At 47.8% G+C, this 8,414-nt stretch overlaps 1 protein-coding gene across 1 annotated transcript in view; it reads left to right on the top strand.

Moving 5' to 3' along the window:
• The first annotated feature begins 5,021 nt into the window (after positions 1 to 5,021).
• Positions 5,022 to 8,414, top strand: part of Myh11 (myosin heavy chain 11) — a 101,354-nt gene continuing 97,961 nt past the window's right edge. Inside the window, exon 1 of the mRNA XM_028858400.2 lies at positions 5,022 to 5,145. The gene's annotated coding sequence lies outside the window, so the exon portion shown is untranslated. The remainder of the gene's footprint in view (positions 5,146 to 8,414) is intronic.

Below are 8,414 nucleotides of genomic sequence, written 5' to 3'. Positions count from 1 at the left end.
CTCTTTTGGGTAAATTCCCAAGAAGAATTTTCTGATGAGTGCCTTATTTTTCTATTGCTGTGACAAAATATAATTACTAAGGTATTACTAACATAAGAAAGAATTTGTTGGGGGCTTACAGTTCTAGAGGACTAGAATCCATAGCCATCATGGTGGGGAACATGGTAGCATGCAGGCAGGCATGGCGCTGGAGCAGTAGCTGAGAGCTTATATATTGATCCACAAGCATGAGGCAGAGAGTACTGATTAGGAATGGCCTGGGCTGCAGAAACCTCAAAGCCTACCCCAGTGACACACTTCCTCCAATAAGGCCACAGCTCCTAAACCTTCCTAGTTCTACCATCTGGGGACCAAACCTATGGGGGCATTCTTATTCAAACCACCATACAGAATATGTTTAGTTTTATAAGAATACTAAAACTACTGAGAATTATGAACTCTTCCCAATAGAGACATCATCTGTAGTTACAGGAAGACCAGAATTGGACATAAGTTAAGAGGAACAGCACAACAGATGAAGTCATCTATCTAGAGACTCAATGGGTCATCGTGAGGGTGACACAGTGTGCTTGTGACAATTCCCACTGATGTGTGCTTGTGAGGAAAGATGGTTCTTCGTGAGGAGGCAGATCTTATGTCACATTGACCTGGCTGTGTGTGTGTGGGTTTGTGCACGAGTGCACACATTTGAGGCCAGAGGAGAATGTCAGATGTCCTGTCACTGCTTTATTCCCTGAGACAGAGGCTCTCACTGAATTTGCTAGAGCTAGGCAGGTAGCCGAGAAGGCCCAGTGAGCCTCCTGTCTCCATCTCACAGAGCACAGGTGTTGGTATGTGTTGCCATGCCCCACTTTTTACACGAGTGTTGGGGATTCAAATGCAGGTCCTCATACTTGTGCAGTGAGCATTCTTACCCACTGAACCATTTCCCAGCCAAGCTGATACACTTTAAATAATTAAATCGTGAAGCACACACAGGAATCAGCCATGCTTGGATACAATTTTTGATTTCCCTAAAGCCAGAGGCTTTTAGAAGCCAGTAGCTATTTAAAACTATTTGCTTTAAAAAAAAAAATTATTAATCCTAGCACTCATGAGGCAGAGGCAAGTGGATCTCACTGAGTTTGAGGCCAGCATGGTCTACATAGTTCCAAACTAGCCAAGGCTACACAGTGAGACCCTGTCTATAAAAAAGACTCTGAAGAGAAACTTACCCTTTATTGTCTTGTGAGTCCATGGAAACGCCCATTAAACTGCCCCTCACAGAAAACATACAATTTATTCAACATCACCCAGTCAAAGAAGCATTTTGTAAAGTGACTTTATTCTTTTTAAAAATAAGTGACCTTTTCAACTACAAGAAACAAAACAGAAGCCTTTGCTGTTACTCCTAGAACAGGGTCCTTCTGAAGACTTCAGATATCCGAACTTCTCACAGTGGGCAGATATTTATTGACTGTTAAATGAACATACTGTCCCTGAGTGCTGCTCAAGCATATCAGGAGGGCACGGATGGTTTATACAAGGCCAGCACAGTCATTAACAACCCAGCAAGGTAGAGAAGGCAGAGAGCCTGGTGTTTGCCTTTCCTAAGACAATGGCACATAAGGATGTGGATAACCCCAGAGGTTCTTGGTTAGTGCTGAGCAGAGCTATGATCAGGCTTCTGAGCCTCAGTGGTAGAGTGCTTGCAAGGGTCAGTGAACTCTGGGCAACCCCTTGTCTCTTTACATGAGGGCTAGAGATGGAATTCAGGTCCTCATTCTTGTGTCACTGTCTCTGCCAAGAAGGTGGAAATTCTGTCTTCTTTACACCTAATGCCCAGATTGCCCGGAAGTAAAAGGTTAAGTCATCTGGCCAGTGTAGCAAGGTTAATAGAAGAGCTGGGATTCCAACCTGAGCTGGCTGGTAGAGTCCATTCAGTGAGGGGTGAGCAAGACTAGGGGTTTAAGCTCCACTCCTGGGGGAAAGATGAAATGGAGCTGAGAAGATGGTTCAGTCAATAAAGTACTTAACCACTCAAGCAGGAGAACCTGATCCTCCAGCACCCATATAAAAAGCTGGGTGTAGCAGTGCACACCCGTAATCCCAGCATTGGGGAGGCAGAGAAGAGAATCCCTGGGCTTGATGGCTGGCTGGCCTAGCAGCCTAGCAGAATCAACAAGCTCCAGGCTCAACAAGAGACACTGTCTCAAAAAATAAAGTGGAGAAGCAACTGGTGAAAATACCCAATGTTGACTTCCAACCTCCACACACAAGAACGCGTATATACACATACACAAGTACCACCACCCCTCACTATAAATGGACTCTATCAGCCAGCCCAGGTTAGAATCCCAGCTCTTCTATTAACCTTGCTACACTGGCCAGAGTGCACTGGCCTAAGCAGCCAAGCCTGGGGCCCATGTGAGAGACTCTGTCTTGAAAACAAAGTGAAAATAACAACGAAAGCAATGTCAGATGTGGTAGTGCACACATTGAGTTCTAGCACTTGTAAGACAGGCTGATTTCAGTGAGTTTGCTGCCAGCATGGTCTACATAGACAGTTCTAGGCCAACCAGATCTATATAGACCTTGTGGTGGATGGCTCCTGAGAACTGATACCTGTGATTGATACATGTGCACACATTCCACATACACAATGCAGTCTTCATTTTTAAAAACGTTTTCATTGCATTTATTTATCAGGGGGTGGAGTTGTGCCACTGCTACACATGAAAGAGAGAATATTGTGTCCCAGTCAGTTGGTTCTCTCCTTCCACCATATGGGTCCTAAGAATGGAACTCAAGTGGTCAGGTAGAGCCATTTTATTGGCCCGGTCTCTTCTTAATAATGAAATCATTTTCATTTCAAAATTCACACAGTCCTTTAAAAATCAGCTTTTCATTTCAAAATTCACACAGTCCTTTAAAAATCAGCTTTTCATTTCAAAATTCACACAGTCCTTTAAAAATCAGCTGTGCCCCTTGGAAGTGACTGTTGGGCCTGGTAGGAGTGCCCTTCTTATCATTGGGATGGCCAGCTCTGGGCTGGTTCCAGAGTGGGTAGGTGCAAGTGGGCCCTGGGCTTCCCCCTTCCATTCCTCCTGAGCTCAGCGCATGGACGGTTTCCATTCCTTTTACGTGCAGCTGTGAAGAAGCTTTGGGGAAGCAGCCTCATCCATCATCCCGAGGGCTCCTCCCCCACCTCCGCAGAGGGCCGGCCAAGCTGCTGTCCTTGGCTCTGCTCTATGTCGCCCCACTGGGCAGTGGGGTGGGGGTAGGGACAGGGAGGACCAGGATGCAGACGTTTTCAAGGATGAGAGAAGCAGGTGAACTAATACTAGAAGGATGCAGAAGGGGTCTAGAGGGGCTGAGACACAGATAACTGTGTGCAAAGCCAACGGGAGGCTGTGTGGCCCTCTATATCCCACAGACAGCTTGGTGCAACTTTCTTGGGCTTCCTAGGGCCTACACAGGTGCAGTGTGTTAATTTCCCACCGCTACAAGGACTGCTTACAAAAAATAGGAAGGAGCTGGCATTCTCCCCCTTTTACAGACAGGGAAACTGAGGCGGAGCAGGTACAGTTACTTGCCCATAGTCCTGCTGCTATTAAGAGCCTTAGCAGACTTCCATTCAGAGGACTCTGCCCAGAGGCCTCCCTTGACCTTGCTGTCAGTTCCCTGGTTGCTCCCCAGAGTGAACATTGTATTAAAAAGGTCCCGAGAGTGCTGCGTACCCTCAGGACCCTCAGTTTTCTGGCCTGCTAAATGGGGCCACTGAGCACTGCGGGCTGGAGTAGATTTGGCCAGGCCATACTCCAGTTCAGAGCACCGGCTGCCGGTGGGCCTGGAGCTCCTGCCTGAGCACTGGGGTTCCCTTAGCGCTCCGCAAGCTCAGCAGGCGGCTTCGCTGGACCATATTTAGTCAGGGGGAGCCGGAGCCCCGCTGGTATGCCACGCAGGGAATTCCTGCTGCAAGAATCGCGCCTTCCCTTTTTGGGTTGCCCGCCCAGGCCCAGGAGGGAGGACCAGCCTGGGACCTCGAGGGTCCGCTAGGCGTCCCCAGCTTGGAGTGGGGCCAGCCCTGCCTCGATTTCCTTTTATGGCCTGAGGATGTACATGTGGCAGGAGAGAGAGGGAGAGAAAGAGAGAGAGAGAGAGAGAGTGTTTAGGGACATACAAATGGAATGATAGAAACAAGAAAAAATCGTCAAAGCTAGAATGGGATGAAGAGAGTGTCAAGTCAGACAAGAGACGGACGGACCTAGGTCCACACAGGGCCAAGGGAGAGAGACTGTGATCGCTAAGTGGACAAAATCCCTTGCTGAGGGGGGACAATTGAAAACTTGTGGGGCCAGAAAGTCCCTCACATTCTCTTAGGATGTAACACACCTCCTCCAAATGCCACAATGCTCTCTTCTCCAAAGCACCCCACTTTTCAGCTGCGGACACGAGGCTCAGAGAAGCCACGTTATCGGCCCCAGGCACTCCGGGATTATATTTAATTTTAGTTGTAGAGTGAATGGAGCTGCAGAGGACAAGTTCAGAAAAGCAACAATTTCCCCTTCCCGGACATTCCCAGCAGTCACAAGAGGGTATAAGATATCCTGCCTTGCACTTTGCGGAGTTAAAAAAAAAAAAAAAAAAATCCCCTTTCCCTGCCTCCTGCTCAGAACAGCGGGCCCAGATCTAGACAGTAGCGGGCGAAGGAAGTGGGGATGAGGAAGAGAAGGAGGTGTCAGGTTCCCAGTATGGACACGAAGAGGTTAAAATCCAGCTGGAATGGACCGAGGGGAGAAATTCTCAAGTTTCCCTACAGACGCTGCTGCGTACCGGATCCCTTTCCTCTAGGGACCCAGGATCTGGATGGCTGCTGGGAGCGAGTGTTGAGGCTGCCGGCCAGTGCGCTGGCAGCCCCCTTGCGCCTCTGCCAGGTGGTTCCCCGCGGCTGTGGTCTTCACCTGCAGGGGGCGCCGCGAAGGGCAGAGGACCCTCCCACCCCTCCCGGCTGCCACCTCCCCTTCTTACCCTCGGGGAGAGCCGGCTCTATAAAGCCAGGCGTCCGAGGTGCACAGGAAGATTTGGACAGCCCCAGCCTGGGACCAGCGCCAGATCCGAGCTCTCCACCCCGTGTCCTCCCGCTAGCCCCCCAGTAGCAGATCTGTAAGTAGAAGTGGTCCCATTGGGGGTAAATCTGGGTGGTGGGCTCGAGCGGCCTCTAGAGCATCCTTCTGGGAGTGGGGACTCCAGAGGTCCTGATTGTCATGTCTTATAAGGATGGGAAGTGGGAAGAAGCCAGGTGCAGGGTCATCCTAGACCTTCCATGGATTTGCCCTGGAAACCAATGTTGCCAATGAGCGGTACCCCCTGGGGAAGTAGAGGTACCAATTAAAGGTTCTGGTGGCTAGGCCCAATTCCAGGTATGCTAGTGTCTAAAAAACAAACAAACAAAATAGCCTACTTTAGCACCAGTGGTGAAGGCACTGTGGGTCCTGGTTTCAAATCTCATTCTGGAGGCAGGGAGCAGACCCTAGCTATTCTAACTAGAAAATCAAAGGATGGATAACCCGCTGACCATCACACAAAGTGACCCACCAAAAATGGGTGAGAGTGTTGATAGCCTGGGCACAGGCTGTATGTAGCGTGTTCCATGTTAGGTGGGTGTGCTGTTGGTAGTCCCTGGTAGACAAGGCTACTTGTTGTTAAGGTTCATTTCTATTAGCTTTGTTAACAAAGGAGCTCTTCTCCAGGTTGATGTTAGGGTCCCGGATACCCAGGTGAATAGCCCAGGAGAGCTGCCACCCACAGGTGCACAAAGTGAGCAGGCACTGGGGTTTGAGGGCTCCTCAGTGGGAAGGTTGCTCTCAGTCAGGTCAGAGGAACTAGCAGGAGAAAGTTCTGCTGTTCAGAATTAGAGGGTCTTGCCATGTGTGGAAAGCACCCTTCAAAGCTATGCCTGTCAGAGAACAAGAGAAAGTTTTTAGAAAGCCAGACTAGGCTGCTCTGGTTTTACCACTAAGAACGGAGAGCTGCCGCTGTGCTTGCTGGGAAAGAAAGGAGGTCCAGCTGTGTTTAGTGAACTGCTCTGTCTCATTCTGTTTCCTTTGGTGAAGGTTCTTCTCTTATTCAGTTTACTTCAGATGCGCTTTTAGACTTGGCTTAAAGAAAAAGAGATTGGCTATGCAGGTCCGAAAGTCTGGCATGGCAGGGAACACCTTCCGTTTTATGCTATTGTTGATGGCACACTTTCAAGTCAGGTACTTTAACAGCATTTAAATGGAATTGGGTTCTTTTAATCATTACATCCACCTCATCACAAAGACACTGTGAGCTTATTTAGTATATAACACAGCCGAAGCTCAGTAAGGTTAAGTAATTTCCTCAGGGTCACATGACCAACCAGTACTATAAGCCCATTTCCCAGTTTGTTGGATGCCAAGTTTATACCTTGACCCTGGCCTCTTTTCTCTCTACTGAAAACCAAAATTTGTTGGACTCATGTTTCTGGTGGATCCACTGCTTCAAGCAAAACAAACACTTAGCACTCTTTGGAGAAGATTAAACTGACCTTTTACAAATTTAAAGACTGCTCCGGAGTGGGATGAGGGTGTGGTGCAAGTCGGTGAGGCTGGGGTGCTGCCATTCCTAGACCCCAAAACATGCCTGTGCTAAGCCACCCTGGAGAAACCTGTGGGTTTGTTTCATAAACACCATGGATTTTTATTATCATATCTGAAATAGAGCCTCTCTTCCGTACAAGGTAGTCGCTATGGATTTATCATTATTTTTCTGTGGGAGGCTGGGCTGAGGCAGACATGCCCATGTATGGTAGCGTTTTCCATGAGGCCAGCCCCAGCCCCCCCCCCCCCCCCCCCCCCCCCCCGGCCAATCACTCAGCCTTGCGCTACAGCCTGGCTGGCTTGGACTCTGGGGACTTCTCTGTCTTTCCCTTCAGGGAATGGGTGACACTTAGAAAGAAGTGAGGTTCCCTTTTTCCTATCCCTCCTTATGTGGAAGTTTTATTTTCTGGTAAAAATTATCTCTTTTCTTCTGTGCATCTAATCAGAAACCTGATGAACCACCAAGTAATTTGGAAATAGAATATAGATTATACTTTAAGAAAACTATGCCCCATGTCAAATAATCAGAGTCAGAAGGTACCAAGCACTTTATTGTGCCAGGTGTGTTGGGAGTTTGAGGCTAGCCTGGGCTACATAGAAAGTTCAGGCCATCCTAGACTACACTGGGAAACACTATCTCAAAAAAAAAGAAAGAAAGAAAGAAAGAAAGAAAGAAAGAAAGAAAGAAAGAAAGAAAGAAAGAAAGAAAGAAAGAAAGAAAGAAAAAGAAAAAATCAAAATCCAGCCTAACGGTGCATAATTATGATCCCAGCATTTGGGAGGTGAGGCAGGAGGATCAGAAGTTCAAGGTCATCCTCATCTACATAGTGAGTTCAAAGCCAGCCTGGGCTACCTGGAGAGCTTATTAAATATATATGTTGTTGTTGTTTCTCTCCCTGATTGTTTTCCCTTTTGCAAAATGGAACTGATGAGACGAGTCAGTGTGTGTCAGACAGCATGCTAATGCTTTGGTGGCACTTGCTGAGTCCTCACAGAAGTGGATCACTTAGCTAGTCAATCTCCAGGGCTGCAACAAAAGAGAAAGAAAAAAAATTGAGTCTTCACAGTAGCCCTTTGGAAGAACTAATAGTCTTCACCTCTATTTCATAAATGTGTTTTTTTTTTTTTTTTGGTTTTTTCGAGACAGGGTTTCTCTGTGTAGCTTTGCGCCTTTCCTGGGGCTCACTTGGTAGCCCAGGCTGGCCTCGAACTCACAGAGATCCGCCTGGCTCTGCCTCCCGAGTGCTGGGATTAAAGGCGTGCACCACCACGCCCGGCATAAATGTGGGTTTTGAAAACCTTGCTTTGTCTATAAAAGATGGGAGCCTACAAACCAAGATTCTTGTGACTCCAGAGCCTAAGGGTTGCCCTTTGGGGAGCATCTGATAAATGACTCATTTCAAGGGTTTGACACAAGGCTGACTCTTGCAAATTTCAGCCGATGGTCATTTATAGCAATAAGACCAGAGGTGTTTAGGAGTGTGCTCTGTGTGACACAGCCACTATCAATAAACGAGAAAGTTCAAAATGTGGTCTTTCTCCTAAAGCAGAAACTCATCCAGAATTTTCCTTTTCTATAAATCTTTTTGCAAACCCAGTTCCTCTTTGGGCTCTGAAAAGTGACAGAAGTTCTGTCACCAGCATACTCCTGACCAGTTCGACTAGCCCATTTGTGATCACTCTATCCCTTCAGAGTCTTCTTGGATCTCCTGTGTCCAGGAGAAGCCTGCCTGGGTCTCACAGTTGCCCCTTTGCTTCCTCCTTCTCTTTCTGTCACCATGACCTTTAGTCACACTGACCTACAGGCCTCAA

This window comes from Peromyscus leucopus, chromosome 8b (assembly GCF_004664715.2).
Source record: "Peromyscus leucopus breed LL Stock chromosome 8b, UCI_PerLeu_2.1, whole genome shotgun sequence".
NCBI classification, from domain to species: domain Eukaryota; kingdom Metazoa; phylum Chordata; class Mammalia; order Rodentia; family Cricetidae; genus Peromyscus; species Peromyscus leucopus.
Note: the sequence above shows the minus strand (reverse complement) of the source record. Positions and strands in the feature narration are given on the sequence as shown.